Raw genomic sequence first — 22,908 nt, 5'->3', positions numbered from 1 at the left:
GATGGAACACAGAATTACTACATACTTATGGAATAAGATATGCTAATTTTCCACTATGTGACCCTTCAAAGCTGGATTGGGAATTGGCCAATTATTTGGGGGAAAAGGGACTATTTTGCCTAAATGGCAGGTTTAAATCAGACTGCCCTGCAAAGAAGACTTTTAAAAAAGGAGCACAAAATTCCCCAATTGATTATGTCTTTATGCCAGCTTGGAATTTCCCCTTGGTGCTAGATTTCAAGGTATCACACAGTGAGAGTAGTGTCCACAACCTACTCTCCGTGAGATTAAAATGGGGAAGGATGGAACTAAGGGAGAAGGTGATTCACCAAGAAATAGATTACCCAAAAAGGGCAACAACCAGAGTAACCGAAGAGTATGTGGAAAAGTTAAAATCGTTCCAACAAAAGACAGAATTAGTAAATCTAGAAAAATTAAATTTAAAATGGTACGAGGAGAAAATCGCCCAATCAGTCCAATTCCTTATGATAAAATTAAAAAAGATTAAAAGAAAAGGTTTAATAAATCGTGCCAGTCGTCTGAAATGGTTCTCAATGGACTGCCAAATTAAAAAAAGGGAGATAAGGGCAGAAGCTAGGAAACAGAAGAAAGAATTCAACCTAGAGAGGAAAAAACATATTTCCCTAAAAGTAGAGTTTAAAAAGATGGTCCTCGACGCAAAAAGGGAGTATAAAGAGAAATGCTGGGGAGAGCTGCTAGAATCAATCGAAAATAAGAACTTGAGACAATTCTGGAAATTGATAAAAGCAGCATCGTCTCCCTCAGCTGGAGACATGATTTGCGTCGTAAGTGAGGCAACCTGGGATAAATACATAAGGGAATTGTACGAAGCGAGAACAGCCTCAGGAGCAAGAGTACCCCCAGGTTGGCAGGAAATTTCAGATGAATTTAAATTAGACTTCACAGAAGACCGCGTTGCAGAAATAATTAAGAAGTTGAACCTAACTAGAGCGACAGGGCCGGATAACCTTCCGGCCAAAATTCTTAAATTCCAAACAAAATGGTGGGCAAAGTTTTTTTCCCACCTCTTCCATTTAGTTCTAACAGAAGGAAAAATGCCAATACATTGGAAGGGGGATGTAATCAGACCTATCCACAAAAAGGGTAGCCCAGGGGAACCACAAAACTATAGATTGATAAATCTCCTGGATATAGGGGAAAAGGTCTTCTCAAAACTAGTCTTAAATAGATTAAATGACTGGGTTGAGGAGAACTCAATAATACCGATCGAACAGGGAGGGTTCAGAGCAGGACACTCAACAATAGACCACTGCTTCTCCTTATGGGCTATGGCAAGGAAGTCGATGGAGCAGAACGGAAAACTCTGTTGCTGCTTCGTGGACTTCCGAGCCGCATTTGACTCTGTGGACAGGGACTATCTCTGGGAAATACTAACAAAGAAAAATATCCCAAGAGACCTGTTGACGGTAATAAAAGAATTGCACTGGGAAAATTGGGCCCAAGTGATCAGGGATACTGAGGGGTCACTGACGCCGAAAATTCCAATTGGGAATGGGCTGAGGCAAGGCTGCGTTTTGGCCCCCCAGTTATTCTCCATCTTCCTTTCAGAATTACCAAAATGCCTAGAAGTGAAGGGTAGTGCCAGTCCAAGAATGGATGGCAAAAAGGTGCCGTGTCTGCTATACGCAGATGATCTAGTAATAGTGGATCAAACAGAAATCGGCCTTCAAAGGAAATTAAACTCTTTTAATGAATATTGTAAGAAGTTATTTTTAAAGGTAAATCTAGACAAGACGAAAATCCTCTACTTTGGGAAAAAAGTGATTAAGTTTAATTGGTTTTTAGGGGATCTTAAATTAGAATCTGTAAATGAATACCGAATTTACCGATACCTAGGTGTGTGGTTCGATAAACAATTAAATTGGCAAACTCACCTGGAAGCCCAAAAAGCAAAATCACTAACTTCAATTGCTGGCTTAAAAATTTTCAATCGGGATTATGGGGATAAGTCTCATCGACCACTATTGAAAGCTTTTAATGCGATGATCCCACCACAAGTCCTCTACGGAGCAGAAGTCCTTTATTTGAGCGGTAAAGGAGTCTGGGACCTGGAGGAAGGAAAATGCCTAAAAAAGCTCTTATCCCTACCCCCATCGGCAATGGTGCAAGCCATAAGAACAGAGCTAGGTACAACTGCTTGGGGGGTCCAGGCACAATGTGCAGTAGTTAGATTTTTGAAACGTCTTGAAAATGATCAAAAAGTTGGCCATTGGTGTCGGAATGAAATACAACATAGTGGCCTAAAATGTGCAAAGATGTGCAGGAAAAGAATGTTACAGGCCTGCGAAAATATAAAAGTGGATATATCTCGTGATTCGCTAACAATTGAGTGCTCAAAACATGAGCTAAGAACCAAAGGTCAAGCCGCAACTAGAAGCACGGATAGGGAATATCTTGGCAAAAAAATATCGGTGGAGTTTATGATGAATGCATGGGCAAAGGAATCCTGGTTCCCTTACTTGGATCTATTGCCCAACCCGTGGTTTAGGCAAGAGATCCTAAGGTTATGCATTGGGATCAACCCATGGATATCAAATAAAGAACTCAAAACCAAAATGTTGGACCCTTATGGGCGCTGTAAATGCAGGTTGGGGACAAAAGGGGATACCTTGCACTTCTTGTTGGACTGTACAAATGTTTTAGAACAGCGTAAACTATGGCTGCGTCCAATATTTGTAAAATATGATATAAGAAATAGGAGACAAGCACTTGATCTGATTAGAGAACTTCCAAGCATTGATATTGTAATCGCACTTGGGAAATTTAGAAAGGTTGTACAGAGTTTTATAATAAGTCAGGAATACATTTTAAGGTTTTAAATAGATCTGTGTCTAGAGATAACCGGTTTTATACATTTTTAAGGATAAAAATTATATGGAGTAATTGATAATATGTGTATCCAGTTTTAAATCTTTTATGTCTGAAAGAAGTCCATTTACACCTTTCTTTTAAAGGAATGAGATCTTAATGAGAATTTTGTATGTATTACTGCTGATAGATATTAATTTTAAAGTAAGTAAGTACTGTGTATTGGTTTAAAGATTACGATCTAAATAAACTTACCTTTTGAACCTTGAACCAGTAAGTGTGTGACTGACTGTATAAGTGAGTGATTAATTTTGTCTTACTTAATGCATGTGTTAGCGACTGATACAGACATTCACACAGTTTAGGTTGTCAGATGGTGTGTAAGCGGTTGCATGGCATAGTTAGCAGCTAAATGAGGATCTATATGGGCTATTGATTGCTTATCTGAGTATCTGTATGGGTGCCTGAGTGTCTGTGTGGGTGGGTGAGGGGTGTGACTCTGTGTATAGATGTATGAGTGGATAATTCACTGCGTATATGTGTTCAAGTCTGTATATGTGAAGGGCTGTGTTGCTGGGTGAGTTTGTTTATGGGTGTCTTGGTGAGTGAATGGATGCCTCAGTGGTACATGTGTGAGTAACTGCATATGTGAAAGGCAGTATATGTGAGTGTTGGACTGTATAAATGACTATATGTGAGAGTGAATGATTGTGAGAATGCCTGTATGGATCAGTGTGCGCTTGTATTAGCTATTGTATTAGAGTGAAAGTATGTGTCAGTATATGTTTAAATAAGCGAAGTGGTATGTGTATAACTGTACAGGTGAGTAAATAAAAGTGTGATGCATAAGTTCCATTACTGACTAGGTGTGTGAATAACTCTATATATGAGAGGAGGTGTGTGAGCGGCTGTATAGATATGTGACTCGATATGATAATGCTGTATTGATGGCTGACTGTATGTATGAGTGACTGCATGGGTGAATAAATGGATGTGTGTGTAGACCTAGGAATTAGTCAGTGGATATGTACTAACTGGTATTGCTGTGTTCATAGTTTCGAAAATTATAGTCTGTATTTTAGAGTGGGTGTATCAAGTGTTATATTAAGGTCTGATGAGGTGCATCAGATTTTCACGTGGATGATGTCATCAGTGATGTCATTTGAGAGGTCATCAGTGATGTCACTGACCATGTCATGAATGATATAATATGTGACTTTATCAGCAGTGCATTGCGGGGGCACGAGTTATAGTTAGCTCAACTAACTATAACAGGGGAATTTCTATGGTTTTCTATGAGTGAAATGTCCAACTAACTATAACGGGCCTGAAACCTATGGTTTTTTCAGTGAATTTCTAAGTTTTTTTAAATGCTAATTTCTCACTATAACGTACCTGAGACCTATGTTTTTTTCACTGAATTTCAAAGGTTTTTTAATTGATAATTTCTAATTATAATGTTCATTAAACCTATCTTTTTTTCTGTGTTTTTTAATTATCATCCCTTTCTCAACTTGGTGAAAACTGCAAATCTCACCACTCTTCCATCAATACCTTACGCCAACAAAATCGCCACAACTAACGCTAATGATATGCAAAGTAGGCATTCCTTTGCAAAAAAAACACGAAAACACCACTTCCCCATATTTTCAACGAGTTAGCAGTAGCAAATTAACATCAACCTTCAACTGGTGTAAGGAGGTCGACTATCTACTCCGTGATTGGACTCAACTCACAGCCACATCTAAAGACCAACATGTGATAGAGCTACTGATCATGCAGCTCCGACATCCAACAAGGCCACAACACCCAGCGCCACCACCACCACAACCTTCCCCCCCCGGACCACCCCCCCTACTACCACCGAAGCAGTGCAAAACAGGACAATGGACCTTCCCAAAATGCCATGCCCTTAGCCACACAATAGCTGAATGTTGGGAGATGTGGCAACCAACTATATATGAAGGAGAAAAGTCACCCATCAATAATAAAGCACACAATGCCAAGTGTACCGCTGATGTGCTGCACAGACCTCACTATGCAAAGCACAAACCTCTCCATAGTCGAGATATACTATTGATACTTGTAGTGTAGTGCACAGTGGACGCAACCATGTTACCTCAGGCAGTGGGGAAAATCTTGGTCATGTAGCAGTGTTGTACCCCCCTGGAAGCGGAAGCGGAGTGGACTGCTCCAACTTATGCCACTCCAGCGTAGCAGTATGAATAAATAGGCGAGGCCCTAGGCGTGGTTCACTTGTAGGCGGACCAACGGCTGTCAGAGCAGCAGCCCTACCCTGGCACATGGCTGCCGCCATGACTGCGGGCCTGCTCGACACAGGACCCCTTCGAACCCAGCGGCACAGCACCGCAGACTTATGTCTGTACCGACTACTGCCTTCGATCTACACTACGGACAGCAGGGCTCACAATTCAGTTGCAGTGGTGATTGCAGATGACGCGGTCCTGTTCGCAAGACACGTTGCTCCCAGTGTGGCACGCCCGGACCATGCATCCTCGCAGGGTGCGCACACGCTGTGTGCTTCAGGTGCTACTAACTCATTGCGCCACAAGTCATCGCCACGACCCTTATTAAGGCAAAATTCATTAGACAAAAGACATTTCTCCCAGTGCGGCCCGCCGGGGCCACGTATCATCACAGGGTACACACACGCAGTGTCCTTAAGGTGCTACTAACTCACTGCACCATAAGTCATTGCCACGTGGCCTTATCAAGGCAGAATTCATTAGACAAAAGACATTGCTCCCAGTGCAGCGCGCCGGCACCACCTATCATCACAGGGTGCCCACACGCTGAGTGCTCCAGGTGCCACTAACTGCAGCTCAACTCAACACCACGTGGCTGTGCATCCATCCTGACCGCTACCTCCGCCCTACACTGGGGTTACACGGTTCACAATTCAAGATTAGTAGTGATGCAATTTGTGTAAGAGACTATAATGGTTTAAGAAGACCAAATGCCCCCAATATGTGCAGCTCAAGTCAACGTCACCTGCCTGTGGTCCTTTGCTGACTGCTGCCTCTGGCCTACACTGTGGAAGACGGGCGACACGTGATGCCAACTAACCCTGTTCAACACAAGCCGATCCCACATGTGTAACTGTGACCTGAGTCCTGAATGGCAGCGACCACAGCACCAGACTCCCTTGGATCAGTGAGGGGTATTTGCATTGGGATGGCCGGCAGCACGTGGTGCCACTGAACCTGCACTACGCAGGCCGCTGGGGCCACCAACGTATGCACATGGCTGTGGGCCCTTGCTCACCACTACCTCTGGCCTACACTGTGGAAGACCGGCGACACATGGTGCCACTAACCATCTTCAACACAAGCTGATCCCACATGTGGAACTGTGTCCTGAGTCCTGAATGGCAGTGTCCCCAACTCCGTGAGACAACCACAGCACCAGACTCCCTTCGATCAGTGAGGCATATTGCCATATGGAAGGCTGGCGACACGTGCTGCCACTAACTCTGTTCAACACAAGCCGATCCCACGTTTGGAACGGTGTCCTGAATGGCAGGGACCCCAAGTCCATGGCAGCAACCACAGCACCAGACTCCCTTTGATCAGTGAGGCATATTTCCATATGCAACGGCGGTGACATGTGCTGCCACTAACTCTGTTCAACACAAGCCGATCCCACATGTGGAACTGTGTCCTGAGTCCTGAATGACAGTGACCCCAAGTCTGTGGCAGCGACCACAGCACCAGACTCCCTTCGATCAGTGAGGCATTTTTCCATATGCAAAGCCGGCGACACATAGTGCCACTAACTTTGTTTAACACAGGCCGATCACACATGTGTAACTGTGTCCTGAGTCCTGAATGATAGTGACCCCAAGTCTGTGGCAGCGACCACAGCACCAGACTCCCTTCGATCAGTCAGGTATATTTCCATATGCAACGGTGGTGACACATGGTGCCACTAACTCTCTTTAACACAAGCCAATCCCACATGTGTAACTGTGTCCTGAGTCCTGAATCACACTGACCCCAAGTCCGTGGCACCGACCACAGCACCACACTCCCTTCGATCAGTGAGGCATATTCCGATATGCAAGACCGGCGACACGTACTCCCACTAACCCTCTTTAACACAAGCCGATCCCACATCTGTGACTGTGTTCTGAGTCCTGAATGACAGTCAGCACAACTTTGTGGCAGAAACCACAGCATCAGACTCCCTTCAGTCTTATTTTTGTTCTTTACTTTAAATACATTTTTTATGTGTAAATCTATACATGACTAAGATTCTTCTTTGTCCAACTGCACAGGGACACTTCCGGGCCCAAGAAGGTTGTTGGCGGTATGTTGGTAATGTGGGAAGAGGGTGCGTTACCTGCTGATATGGGGAGAGGTAGTGTCAAGGGGGTATCTATCACAGAAAGAACTCCGATATGTTTTCACAAATGCCTCGGACAGATGCCAGCTGACGGAATGAATCACAAAATTATTTTTCAATACTTATGTATTGTGAGTTATAAACAGTTCGCACCCAGGCACGCAGCAGTACAGCTGCGGCCTATGCGTGTGACTCACACACGCAGTACTACGAGCCGTCCGCGTCATTGTAGCTATCCCTACCCTGCTCCGCTGTACGCCACGCCACGTCGATTACGTTCCGACATTGGCCCACATAGCTACCTGTCGCAGGCGTACTCGCTGTTGGTGTGCAGGTCAGTGGTCTAGTTCTCAACATCTCACGGCCACTCCCTGAGGGCAGGTTTGCACATACACTAAACCCATCCGACACATGCGTCGCAGGCCATGTGACCACCCAAATATAATAGATCGACAACGTCACATCCTTTATTGCCGTGCTGACTATCTGGCGAACGCTCCACGGGTCTCAATGATTAAGAGTCCATAAAAAGTTGTGCAAAAGGTTAGTCGCACCCTCAGCTGTATGGCTGTCAGAGGCCAACCATCCTGTTGGCACGGACTTCATATGCAAAGGGTTAGTGCCACCCCAAACTCATGTGGCCGTCATGGCCCTACCACCACATGGCATGAACTTGAATTCCACAGGCTTAGCGGCACAAAAACCCTGAGGTAGTCTCCACCATTGACATCTCATGACTCAGTGACATGTGTGAGATCTGCCGGACCGCGGAGAAGCTGATGTGGTCTCCACAATTCAGGACTCAGCGACATCTGACAGATCCACTAAGAAGCTGATGTGGTCATTCAGGACTCAGGAGTCAGCGACATATGTAAGATCTGCGCAGAATCTGATGTGGTCTTTGCCATTCATGACTCAGTACTCAGCAACACCTTAGAGATCGGCGGGGTTTTGACGGGCACATGCAGTCCGCCCACTGCTGCACATTCCGCTGGCACCAGGTAATTATTTGCTCATGGATATGCAGAGGCTACAGTCTCTCTCTCACTCTCTCTCTCTCTCTCTCTCACTTCCCTCCCTTCTCTCTCTCTCTCACTCTCTGCATTCCTTTCCTATTATCTCTCTCTCCCTTCTCCCTTTCTCACTCCCTTTCTTTCCTTCCCTCTCTTTTTCTCTCTGGCTTGTTTTTCCTTCTCTGTTTCTCTCTTAGTCCTTTGATATGCGCATTACACAAATCCTTATTTTGTGCTTTATTTTCCAGGCTCTGTCGTGACATTCATGGTCCCCACAGGAATCTTCCACCTTGTTGTTCTCTATTATTTTTGTTAAATTTTGATTATTGGTTTAATATATATATATATATATATATATATATATATATATATATATATATATATATATATTTATATATATATTCCCCATCTACAAAGGACCTGCATGAGCTACAGACATCTATCCATACCTTCCTGCCAGACCTTCAAAATGCTAGTGTGGATCGTAGGACATAGCTATATTTTCTGGTGCAAGAGGTATGCAGAACAGAGACGTATTGACTTAGACATAGGTTTAGAAATGTGGACATTAAATGGTTTGCACAGAAAGGATTGAAGTGGCACCAATTGTTTTTGCCTTTGGTTAAAACCTGTTTGCAGCTCCAACACCCTGACCTCATGATTGTGCACTGTGGTGGAAACAACCTAGGCACATTGACTTGGGTAGGTGTGAAAATGCTTATGAAGGACACCTTTGGACAATTGATGTTACTTTTGCCTCAAACTGTCTTTGTATATTCCAATATATGCCAAAGACAGAAGTGAAAATTGTCAAAACAATTTTGCCCTCAGATTGAAAAATCTAGGAAGAAAGTCAACAAAGCTGTGTCTGCATACCTCAGAGACCACAAAATGGGGTCCATCTACAACAGCAACATACTTTTTGATATGGCTGATATCTACAGAAGTGATGGAGTACACTTCACAGATCAGGGAAATCGCGTTTTCCTGAATAACTTGAAGCTGTGCATCCGCACTTATATGTAGCTCCAACTAATGAACACAAGGACTCTTTTTAGAACAACCCTATAACTTCCAACTTAGGCCCGCTATTTTTGGGCCAGGTAACGACAACTCCTGGACCCTCGCCAAAATGTATTCTCCACACAGCTGTGGTGCAGCGGCCAGACCATCTGACTTTAGAGCACACAGCTCTCGCTTTGATCACCGGCTCTACTCATCCATAAGGTTGAGTAGTTTGCACTTTAAATACCGTATTAATTTACCTTCGCACTCCCTGTACAATACCACCTAAGCACCATATACAAGTTGGACAGGTGTTGCACAGCGCCCAGAGCACATGACTTTACAGCACAGCACACATAGTTTGGGCTCACGGTTTCATCCCTGAGTTCAGCAGCAGCTCAATTTTGCAGCATGACACTCTAGGCAATCCCTCACTTATTTTCCGTACACCACACTTTCAGACTGGTAGGGGTCAGTAGTTCAGCTGCTTTATCCCTGAGTAGGGCAGCAGCTCAGCTTACGCCATCAGCGCCATCAGACCCATAGGAGTGAGTAGTTTGCGCTTTACAAATACCGAATTGATTTGATACGTGCGGATTTACCTTTGCACTCCCTGTATAACACCCCTTAAGCACCATACACAAGTTACAATGTTCAAAACAAAAGTTCCTTCTGAGTAGGTATAACTACATGCTGACACTACTTGACCCGATGTGGCACAGCGGCCAGAGCACATGACTTCACAGCATATGACACACAGTTTGAACTCACGCTTTCATCCTGAGTCCGGCAGCACCTCAGCTTAGCAGCATGAGACTCTAGACAATACCTCACATATTTTCCGTACCCGAGGACTTTCAAACAAGCATGGGTCAGTACTTCATCATAGTAGGTATAAACACATGCTGACACTACTTCCACAGAATATTTCATCCCCGAGTCCGGCAGCACCTCAGCTTAGCAGCATGAGACTCTAGACAATACCTCACATATTTTCTGTACCCCAGGACTTTCAGACCAGTACAGGTCAGTACTTCGTCCTAGTAGGAATAAACACATGTTGACACTACATCCACAACTGTAGTGCAGTGGCCAGGGCACATGACTTCACACAATAAGACACACAGTTTGGGCTCACACTTTAATACCCCAGTCCCACAGCAGCTCACCTTAGCAGCATCAGACTCTACGCAATACCTCACTAAATTTCCGTAGCCCAGCACTTTCACATAGGTAGGGGTGAATACTTCGCTTCGCACCCCCTCTATAGCATACCTTAAACACCCCACAGAGGTTACAGTGCTCCTACCCTCCTCTTTCCTACTTTTTTCCCCCTTTTTCCCCCTTACTCGCTGTTACATCCTGCACTGTTTACATGTATTTATATTACTTCCCCTTTAATGGCATGAGCCTTTCTCCATGATGTTCTGGTTCTAAGAACTTTCCTAGTGATGCATTCTGCATCTTAATGTCAGTTGTACTTGGACTTGAAGCTGTCTACATGATGCTGTGCTGTTGAATAAAGCTTCTTGGAATTTAACCTGTTTCTTGGATTACTACAAATTTTGGCGACGAGGACTCCAGCCATCTACAGCACAGGAGCGGAGTGTACCCTGTTTTATTTCTTCTGGAATTATTTTAAGACTTTTTATCCTGTCTTTGCCTTTCTTCCTTCGAAGAAAATTGGAATTTTGCATCTGTGCCATTTTGGATTTATTTCCTGTTGTTCCTCATTGCTTTAGAGGATTTTCCTGTGTTTTTCCTGCATTTTTCTTCGTTTTTGGACTTGTGCATCATTCAAGTCTTTCTACTGGCTTGGCGCGTTACTTGGCTTGCTGCCTGGATACCATTACGCTATAACATTCGCTCTCTGCATCTCTGTACTGAAGCGTCTACCTGTTGCCTAGATACTACAACGCTGACTTCAACAAACGAAGCCTTCACACGTCAGCGCTTCCTTTCCTTAAGACGTCAACGTTGCCCAGCAACCTAGCTGTGTTTTGCACGTATTATTTGTTTACAACGCGTCTCCTTCGAACGCGCGTCTTCTGCAATACACGCAGCGTCATTCCCTGGCAACGCGTCTTCTTCAATACACGCAGCGTGAGTAGCGTCTCACGTAACGCTGCGTGCAACGTGCCGCCATTTTGTTTATTTTGTTTTTCATCACCTAGCAACGATCGCGGCATTTTTCCTTGCCGATCCTAAACGAAAGAACCATTTTACGCTGATGATTACCCCTGGATATTCTGACTTCCCGATTGCCGATTAACAACGGAAAAACACTATTCTGACTGGCAATTACTGCTGTATGGTATTTACAGCGTTCTCTTCAACATCCAACTAACAATTTATTTTGTTTTTTTATTATTTTTTTGTCATCTTTTGCAAAACTTCAATACCTGTTGCTCCGTGTTTTCTTATATTTTCTTTCATCTCACAATGTATTTTCACAATTTTTTTCATGATACCTTTCTACACATGATAATTTAGTGCATTTCATAATTTTAATTGTTACTATTTCATATTTTACTGTCATTGAGTTAACTAATATGCAATTTGATCCTCCTGCAAAGTTTTTACAAGTTAAGGGTGATCCTCCTCTGCCTTGGGCAAGATGGAAAGAAGAGTTCTTCAATTATATGAAGGCTATTGATGGGGAGCGAATGGGGGCAGAGAGGAAGAAAAGTATTTTATTACATTGTCTTGGCTCAGAAGGGCAGGAAATTTTTAGAACTTTGCCTATTATTGTGCTACCTTCTGGGAGTGGTGATAATCTTAATGTTTACTCTGAAGCACTTGCCAGATTGGAAAAAAGATTCAAACCCACTGCAAATATTGCCCTTAATCGTTTCAAATTTTATACCAGGGCACAGAAACAGGATGAATTATTTGATGATTTTCTCACTGCTTTGAGAGCGTTAACTTTACGCTGTAATTTTGGTGCAATGGCAGATGAAATGATTCGTGACCAAATTATTGTTCACGTCAAAAACAAAAAAGTCCAAGATAAATTGTGGTGTTTAGGTGATCCTACCCTTGAGGAAAGTATTGCTATTGCTAAGTCTACAGAAATGTCTGAAAAATGGATGAATATTGTCGAGAAACAAAGTACTAATCCTAGTAAAAGTAGTGTAGAGGAAGAAGTTTGCCTTGTTAAGCCCAAAAATGAAGCAAAGAATTTCAGTGCTACACAATTAAGCACAAAGAATGTGTCAATTAGTAATTTCAGGAAACCTGATTTTAACAACAGTTCAGTTTCTTGTTTCAGATGTGGAAACAGATCTCACATTGCTTCTTTCCAAGGTTGTCCTGCTCTTAATAGAACCTGCAATATATGTGTCAAAATGGGACATTTTGGGAATGTATGTAGAGAAAGACGTTTCAATACTCAAGGGCGAACAGGACTTCCACGTCCTGTTTCCAATTTTTCTACTCCTGCAAAAGTTTCCTCTGTTAATGATGCTGAAATCTCTACACAAGAACTCAATAGAGGCTATGTCGTCTCTATCATTCAAAGTAGTACTGTTGTTTCAATTAAAAAAAAAATCACCTAAGTGCATGTTTAACATTTTAGGTATTGAAATTGAATTGATGGTGGATTCTGGATCCCCATGGACCATTATTACAAAGCAATATTTTGATGAAAAGTTACAGAATGTATGTGATTTATCTAAATTACAACCATCTGATATCCTAGCAGAAAGTTTTAATGGAGGGAATATCTCCATTGAAGGATTTTTGTGTGTTCCTCTAGCTTTCAGAGGTAGATTAGCCCACATCAAATTATATATTGCTATTAAGGGTGTGAATGTTCTACGGTGGCAAGATCAGTGGGAACTTGGCATCAAGTTAAATCCACGAGCCAAAGATCCTATTGAGCTTTGTAGTGATCAAGAGATGATTAATTCCATTACTGATGGAGAGGAGGATGTTACCTCATTGTGGAGCAGTAAATTTGACAAAGTATTTTGTGATCAACTAGGAAAGTTGAAAGGGTTTGCACACAAAATAGTACTAAAGGATGGAGCTATTCCGGTTAAGCAAAAATTAAGAGGTGTACCTATCAATGTCAGGTCAGAGTTAAAAGATATGCTGGATGACTTATTGAAAGATGACATCATTGAACCCATAGAGTCTTCAGAATGGGTTTCGCCCATAGTTCTTGTACGGAAACCGGATCAAAAGTTGAGAGTCTGTATTGATTTGAGGGCTCTTAATTCGAATATTGTCATAGATTGCCATCCGCTTCCAAATATTAATGAGCTTGTTTCCTTATTTGATGGTGCGCAGATCTTTTCTACTTTAGATCTTAGGTCAGCGTACCACCAAATAGAGTTGACAGAAGAATCTAAGAAATTCACTGCCTTTATTACTCCCATGGGTCTCTTCCAATACAAGAGAATGCCTTTTGGTTTGGCTTCAGCCGCTTCCGTTTTCCAGCGTGTAATGTTTCAAATGTTCAGAGATCTTGATTCATTCGTTAAATGCTTTCAAGATGACATTCTGATTTTTTCTAAAAATGTTGTTGAACATTCTGTACATCTAGATGAGGTATGTTCCAGATTGCAAAACCATGGTCTTACCCTTAAAGCACATAAGTGCAAGTTGTTCAAGAAGTCGGTAGAGTATTTGGGACACACTCTGTCAGGGGAAGGTTTGATCCCAAAGAAATCTAATGTTGAGGCAATTCTCAATGCCCCTGCTCCCAATAATAAGGAACAGCTTTTGTCCTTTTCGGGAATGTGCGAGTACTACAGCAAATTTGTTGCTAACTTTGCCACAAAAATGGAGCCTTTAAGGAAGCTGTTGAGGCAGAAGAATGAGTTTGTTTGGACCATTGAGCAAGAAAAGGCTTTTACAGAGATAAAAAAAGATATTGTAAATTCTCCTACTTTAGGACCTTTTAGAATGGGCAAAGAGTGTATCATCACTACGGATGCGAGTTTGTACGGTTTGGGGTGTGTGTTGTCTCAGACAGATGGTGTGTCAGAGTGGAATGTTGCTTTCTCATCTAGGACCTTGAGTGAGACAGAACGCAGGTATGCTGTGATCGAGCGTGAACTACTTTCATGTGTGTGGGCAATCGAACATTATAGGATCTATATTTGGGGAAGCAAGTTCGTGTTGAGAACTGATCACAAGCCTCTTGTTCATATTCTTTCAGTGGGAGGAGGATGGAACTCAACAGCGAGAATTGCGCGACTTACATCTAGATTACAGGAGTATAGTTTCACAGTAGAATATATACCAGGAAAAAAAAATGTTACAGCCGATTGTCTATCACGTCTTCCATGTCTTAGTGTAGTTGATGGTATTTCTGGGTGTAAGGATGTTGATTTTGTCTCTGGATTGCAGGATTTTGTTGGTACTCAGTATCAAGATATTACTGAACAATTTTGGCTTAATTGTCAAGAGAAGGATGATAGGATGAATACTTTAAGGAAATATTTGTTGGAAGGTTGGCCCAACAAAGCCAATGTCAGAGAGGATATAGTGCCTTTTTTTAATGTTGCGGATGAATTGTTTTGCGAAGGGAACTTAGTTTTTAAAGGTGACAAGTGTATCCCACCTGTTGGTGTTCAGGACCTGATACTCAAGTTAGCTCACAAGACCCATCCGGGAATTTCTGCTATGAAGCGCCTTATTAGGTTGAACTTTTGGTGGCCAGGTTTGGACAGGTTTGTGGATCGTGTTGTCAGAGAATGAGTGTTGTGACAAAGATAAAATGTTGAAAGTTGCTGTTCCTCCCCTTAAGTCAGTAGTCTGGCCTGAATTTCCGTGGAAAAAAATTGCTTTTGACATCTCTGGCCCGTTCAGCATGTTGCCTGAGTCTTCTCGTTTTGCCCTAGTCATTATTGATTATCATTCTAAATGGCCAGAGGTAAAGTTTGTATCCAAAATTACTTCTGAGGTCATTATTATGTTTTTCCAGGAAGTGTTTTCTAGAGAGGGTTGTCCCTCCGTTTTGGTATCAGACAACAGTGTTCAATTGGTCTCGTCAGAGATGCAGTAATTTTTACAATCCTGTAATATTAAACATGTCAGAACTTCTCTCTATGAACCGCACGAGAATGGTCAGGTTGAGCGTTTCAATCGTGTGTTAAAAAATTTTGTTATTGACTCCATCAAGGAAAAGGGTAACTGGTTAAATGCTCTCAGAGAGAAACTTTGGAATTATCGTATAACTCCCCATACCACTACTGAAGTTAGTCCATTCAAACTACTTAAGGGAAGAGATCCAGCATCTGTCATATGCCCTTGGTGGTTCAAAGAGAAGTGCAAAGGTTTTGGTGAAGATACTGTTGATGTTAAGAGTCTTGCGGACAGAGTTTTATGCAAACAAAAGAAATCGGCTGAATGGTATAACAGGAGGTGGAAAGCAAGAGAGCATGGTTTGGCTGTTGGGGATTGGGTCAAGATTATGAGACCTTCTTTTATTAGCAAGGGCACGAGCAAATATAGCAGACCTATTCAGATCAAAAATGTTGTACTTGGACTTGAAGCTGTCTACATGATACTGTGCTGTTGAATAAAGCTTCTTGGAATTTAACCTGTTTCTTGGATTACTACACTCGCTTCAATCGAATCACAAAATGGTGGCCAACACTTCCTAGTTGCAACCACTCACACCGCTTGCAGCCAATAATCAGCAAGCTCGTGCTCGTAACGCCTCAGCCAAACAGATGGCAGAATTCCCAAATATCGATATCTGTAAATGTTGATATTTCTTAAAAACTACTGAACGGATTTACACCAAATAAACAAAAGTGTGCTTTCTAGACCAGGACCCTTCTCCCTGCCAAATTTGGGGTAATTCCGTGCACCCGTTCGACCTGTACCCTTGTCTATGGAAATGAACATAGAGAAACACGTTTTGGGACTCCCTTTTTTCTCAGCCTCCCCTTGATGAATCACCCCCAAACTTTGAACATAGGAGCTGATATGACAAAGTATTAGTTTGGACAATTTCATGAAGATTCATCAAACAACGCCAAAGTTATAAGCAAAACAAAAAATGTTCTTCCTATGAAAACTTGGTCCTAACTATAACTACTGTGATATATATATATATATATATATATATATATATATATATATATATATATATATATATGCCACCAATCCCGTCTTTGTAGAAAAAATGGGTCTGACACATGCTTTGAGCTGCATTCAGGTAATTTTATTGCCACCATTCAGCACTTTTGCAAAATTACGAAGTCCTTTCTCCCAGCTCCTGGCAGACGCGTTTCAGCGGTTGCTTTCATCAGTGCCGGTTACATGCTGGAAGGGTGAGTTTTGCCGAGACTTTCGCAGGCAGTTTAAATGGCCAGGTGAGTGAACCCAATTGGACAACAGATGTTAACACAGAGAGAGGACTGGGAAAGTTCGCCAGTAGGTAGTTATAGTTAGGATTTTTTTCAATGTTAAATCTCAAAATTCTATTTGGAATAACTTTGGCGCCGGTTGACGAATCTGCCTGAAAATTTCCTCAAAATGGCCTCGTCAAGCTCCGGTCCTTCCCTGAAAGTTTGGGGGGGCTGCGTCAAGCGGGGGCTGAGATAAAAGGGGGGTCCCAAAACGTGTTTTCCCCATGTTAATTTCCATAGGGCGGTCGACCTCACTTTTATCCCGAACGGCTGAATGGATTTACACCAAACTTGGCAAAATTGTAGGGACTGGTAGCCCGATGTGCCTTTGCTATGTCTCAAGATATGTGCTCCAGTGGATTTTGAGTAATTTAGGTTCAAAAAAATTATATATCTATGGCAGCGCCCCGGTACGCGCACCGGGGCACGTACCGGGCGCGCCACGCGACTTGCGCACGGAAAGCTGATTGGCTGTCGGGTGTCTGTAAACATTCTAAACAGTCCGGAGCGGCCGCCATCTTGTGTCTCGGTAAGATCGAGACATGAGAGGTGGCCAAAACAAAGGGGGAAATTACCATAAGGGGGCAGAGTAGACCCTCCCTGACCCCCTAGGTTTGATGTGGGGGTTTTTAAAAGGGCCCCGCGGGGCCAAAAAAAAGTAATTTTTTTTCAATTTTTTGCGGGGGGAGCGCCCGGTACGCGCACCGGGAAGCGGACCGGGGAGCGTACTATGGGGAAAAAAGAATGATAGACTTTTCAAATATTGTATGTTTATTAATTGTTCTTTATGTTGTTTTTTTTTTTTTTTTTTTTTTATTTAAGTACCAACATGTAGGTACCAATGCAGAGTCTAAAATGTAATATACACTGTCTCCTTTGTAGATATCTTGCATGTTGTTACAGAAGTTATTGTGGTATATGGAATTCATACCATAGTCTGTCAGGAAAGCAGAAACAATATGGAGGCAGGAGATGATAAAGAGATGTTAAATACACATTGGAGATAATATAGTGGGAGAAAGGAAGTAACTATGAGCAAACTTACTATGTAACACAAAAAAGTTGCACAGTATATTTTAAGTCTCACTTTATATTATATCTTTTTGGGTACTATTTCATAATTTACATATAAAAAAGAATAATGTCTCAAACAATTTTAACTTTTTAAATTTATTGTTGTGATTTTTCAAAATCTAAAAGAATTTGCAACATTAATTAATCAGGTATGTCCTCCTTTTCATTCCATGATTCAATTTCTTCAACACATTTAATTAAGTCTTGGTCTACAGTGTCATCCAAAAAGTCTATTTCTTCTTTGTCTTCCTTAGGATTGTTTTCCATATTAATTTGAAATGAAATATTATTTTCATTTTGTTGCGCTTCCATTTTCTTGCTGTAAATTGCATAAAAAATAAATATATCAGTAGAGATAGGGCACTGTTGGGCTTAAGTTCAGACAGGTACTTGTGAGTTTTTAACAGTGAAGTTATCTTTGGGCAGTGTATGGTTTCAGGCAGGAAGTAGAACTATTAAAAAGTGCCTGTGATGAAGCCTAAGTAAATTCATAATTATACCAGAGAAGCCTAACTCAATCAATAATTTAAATAAATAAGCCGTTCTCAATGTCTAACTCTTACAGAGGGACAGTATATAACTATCTGAAAAAGTTTTCCCAAATTAACTTAAAGTGCATAACATAGTTCTCCTTTCAAATTAACAACTTACCTTCTTCAAAGCAGTTGAAGTTCTCTGTGAATTTTTTTCCAAATGTACCTTAGGTAGTGTTAGTCAAAATGGCTGTGTTTCTCTCTCATTTTTCATATATATTCATGTACTTAACCAATCAAATGTCAGCACATAAAAGTACAAAATGTAAGTATCATTTTAATTGGTTGAAAATTCAAACAGTTTCATATGTGTTTTTGTCATGTAATTTACCTGAGGATATTTAGACAGGGCTACAGCCCAAATGGCTCAATGGAATACCACCAAATTTGGGTAAATGGTAGGGACTGCTATGTAGTAGGGCGTATTCTATATTTGGTGTAAGTGTCTCCAGTGGTTTTTCTGTAAATTACTTTTCCACCTTTTTTATGGGAGCGCTTACCGGTGCGTGCCCCGGTACGCGCACCGGCAGCGTTACGGGATTCCACCATTTTGTGTTTCGGTAGAATCGAGACACAAGATGGAGGACAAACAACGTTGGGAATGGGTAGAAGGGGGCACGGTAGACACTTCCTGACCCTCTAGGTTTTCTGAGGGGGACTTCGGATGCTCATATAGGCAAAAAATAAAAAATACAATTTAAAAATTTCGCGGGGAGCGCCCGGTACGCGCACCGGTAAGCGTACCGGGGAGCGTACTTTGGTGAAAAAAAGTGAAAAAAGTTAGAAAAAGATAAACGTTTTGAATGATCAGAGGTAGGGTAGCTCTGAAAAGAGCTTTTGGGTTCTGTGGCTGATTTGGGTACCTACAAGTAGGTTCCAATGCACAGTCTTAAATTCTGGAGGAATATTCTATTCCCCTCATCTGAGAAGTGCACACCATCTCCTCTGTAGATGTCTTGCATGTTGTAACGCAAGTTGTTGTTGTATATTGAACCCATTCCAAAGTCTTTCATGTAAGCAGAAACAGATTTATTCACATGTTTCCGTGCTTTCTCAAATTGTGGACAAAATTGGTTGGACCAGTTCCATTTCTGTCTTTGGCATATATTGGAATATACCAAGGCAGTTTGTGGAAAAAGTGTCATCAATTGATCAAAGGTGTCCTTTAAAAGCATTTCCAGACCAACCCCAGTCATAGTGCCCAAATCATTTCCACCACAGTGCACTATTAAGAGGTCAGGGTTTGGCAGATGCAAAAAGGTTTTCACCAATGGTATCAATTGATGACATCTCAATCCTCTCTGGCCAATCTACTTGATTTCCACATTTGATAAATCAAGGTTGTGATAATTTCTGCTTGCTGCATACCTTTGAGCCCAGTGGATGTAGCTATGTCCAATAATCCATACAGAATACATGATGTGAGAAGGTTCAGGTGCAGTCAGATGAAGTGTGGGAATGAAATGGTAGTTGGAACAGTAGGAGTTTACAAAAAAATAATTGTGGAGTTTCCCTGCTGTTGAATCACAAGCAATGATTGGTGGATTCAGTTAGTTGAAAACAGAAAGTTAAGGTGCATGGTTGTGTTGTGTGTAAGAAGCAATTTGAATGGTTAAGAAAAAGTCACTAAAAGCAATAATGCCCTGGATAAGCTGGTGTATTGAGAGGTCAAACATCCTTGCTGACTTAATTTGCAACATTGTAGAATAAACTTTTGAACCTGAGAGTTCAGTTAGGAGGGAGTTGCTATGGTAACAGATAGAAAGGTCTGAGAGGGGGAAGGGTGTTGGTTTGAAAATAGTGAGGGAAGACTTTTGATTGGTTGAAATAAGGCATATGTGTGTAAAGTTAGAGATTTTCTATGCCAGTCTTGGTTTCAGTGTATTGAGTGCACACCTTTTGCTTTGCTAAAGAAAAAATGGTGTGTGTGTCTGACACTGTTTTCAATCTCCCAAAGCATTTGTAAAGGTAAGTAATGATTTATTTAATTTAGATAGAGACTTGTTTGCTCTATGGAGAATATTTGGAAGCAGATAGTTAAGTTTCAGTAGTGAAATTGAATGCTTGTACATAGGTCCTGTGTTGTGTTTCTACAATGTTATTCGAAAAACGATTTTGGGGGCAAATCAATGGTATTTTCATTTGGCCCTTATTTATGATTGCCTTGTGCTGCTGGTACATCACTTTAAACATGGGGAAAAAGTGACGCTCTGGTGACACAAGGCCTTCATAAATAAGGTCCTGAGTTTTTTTGTTGTTGGTTTGTGTCTTGCTTTTTGATAATGCTTGATATCAACATTTGCAAGATAGAGGATTTGTATTTTGTGAAATAGTGAGGGTTCAGTAGTGAAATTGAGTGCTTGTACATAGGATCTTTGCTGTGTTTCTAAAATGTTATTCCAAAAACGATTTTGGGTGCAAATCAATGGTATTTTCATTTGGCCCTTATTTATGATTGCCTTGTGCAGCCGGTGCATCACTTTAAACATGGGAAATAAGTGACGCTCTTGTGGCGCAAGGCCTTCATAAATAAGGCCCTGAGTTTGTTTGCTGTTGGTTTGTTTTTTGCTTTTTGATCATACTTTCTATGAACATTTGCAAGATAGAGGATTTGTATTTTGGGAAACAGTGAGGTTTCAAAAGTGATATTGAGTGGTTGTACATAGGTTCTGCGCAGTGTTTCTTAAATGTTATTCAAAAAACGATTTTGGGGGAAAATCAATGATATTTACATTTAGCCCATATTTATGATTGCCTTGTGGCACCAGTGCGTCTCTTTTAATATGGAACGCACTCGTGGCGCAAGGCCTTCATTAATAAGGCCCTGAGTTTGTTTGTTGTTGGTTTGTCTTTTGCTTTTTGATAATGCTTGCTATGAATATTTGCAAGATAGAGGATTTGTATTTTGGGAAACAGTGAGGTTTCAAAAGTGATATAGAGTGGTTGTACATAGGTTCTGCGCAGTGTTTCTTAAATGTTATTAAAAAAACGATTTTGGGTGCAAATCAATGGTATTTTCATTTGGCCCTTATTTATTATTGCCTTGTGCTGCCGGTGCATCACTTTAAACATGGGAAATAAGTGACGCTCTGGTGGCGCAAGGCCTTCATAAATAAAGCCCTTAGTTTATTTGCTTTTGTTTTGTTTTTTGCTTTTTGATAATGCTTGCTATGAACATTTGAAAGATAGAGGATTTGTATTTTGGGAAACAGTGAGGTTTCAAAAGTGATATTGAGTGGCTGTACATAGGTACTGCGCAGTGTTTCTTAATTGTTATTCAAAAAACGATTTTGGGGGCAAATCAATGGTATTTACATTTGGTCCTTATTTATGACTGCCTTGTGGCACTGGTGCGTCTCTTAACATGGGACGCACTGGTGGCGCAAGGCCTTCATAAATAAGGCCCTGAGTTTTTTTGTTGTTGGTTTGTGTCTTGCTTTTTGACAATGCTTGATATTAACATTTACAAGATAGATGATTTGTATTTTGGGAAACAGTGAGGGTTCAGTAGTGATATTGAGTGCTTGTAAATAGAATCTTCGCTGTGTTTCTAAAATGTTATTCTAAAAACGATTTTGGGGGCAAATTAATGGTATTTTCATTTGGCCCTTATTTATGTTTGCCTTGTGCTGCCGGTGCATCACTTTAAACATGGGAAATAAGTGACGCTCTGGTGGTGCAAGGCCTTCCTAAATAAGGCCCTGAATTTGTTTGCTGTTGGTTTGTTTTTTGCTTTTTGATTGAACTTGCTATGAACATTTGCAAGATAGAGGATTTGTATTTTGGGAAACAGTGAGGTTTCAGAAGTGATATTGAGTGGTTGTACATAGGTTCTGCGCAGTGTTTCTTAAATGTTATTCAAAAAACGTTTTTGGGGGCAAATCAATGGTATTTACATTTGACCCTTATTTATGATTGCCTTGTGGCACCGGTGCGTCTCTTTTAACATGGGACGCACTGGTGGCGCAAGGCCTTCATAAATAAGGCCCTGAGTTGCTGTGGTATAAACTTTAATATTTTGCAAATTAGTGTTTATATTGTTTTCTTTTTGTCATTACTTTGTTGTTTGCTAATAGTGGTCTTTAATGTGTTATTTTTTTCAGAACCACAGATTGAAATCAACATTTTAAAAGCAAACAAAAATGCCATCAAGGCAAAGGAATAGAAAAAATACCATACGTAAAAGAACAAAATCATCAAAGGAATTAAAAGAATCCTCTACAACAAGTACTTCAAAAAACACCAGAAAAGCTCCTGGGTAACACAATTAAGACTTTTCTTCACAAATTTATGTAGATCAAAAAGTAATGTTAATGGTAATAAGAAGATCCAGAAGCAGAGAACACATCTAAAAAGGAAGGAGAGGCCCTAAAAAATGTCTCTATTGGAGCAAGAGATAAGACTATGGATAGCAATAGAAGGTTAAATCAATTTAGGGACATTCGTAGACGAATGTTTCGCAATAGGGTAGTTTTAAATTTGCTAAAAAATGAAAAGAAAGGTAAACAGAGAGCTGCTTTTTACAAGAAAAAGAAAAGTGTAGAGAAGATTGTTGATCAGGCTTTTGAAGTTAAGAATTTTTTTTTTATTTTAGTAATCAATAGAATTAGGATACTTAATAAGGCAATTGATGTTTTCAAATCGAACAGTAGATGGAAAAGAATTATTAATCGGACTAATTTTTGTGAAGTATTTTCT

The sequence above is a fragment of the Lissotriton vulgaris genome, chromosome 5, assembly GCF_964263255.1.
Source record: "Lissotriton vulgaris chromosome 5, aLisVul1.2, whole genome shotgun sequence".
In the NCBI taxonomy this organism is placed as follows: Eukaryota; Metazoa; Chordata; class Amphibia; order Caudata; family Salamandridae; genus Lissotriton; species Lissotriton vulgaris.
This window is presented reverse-complemented; position numbering follows the sequence as displayed.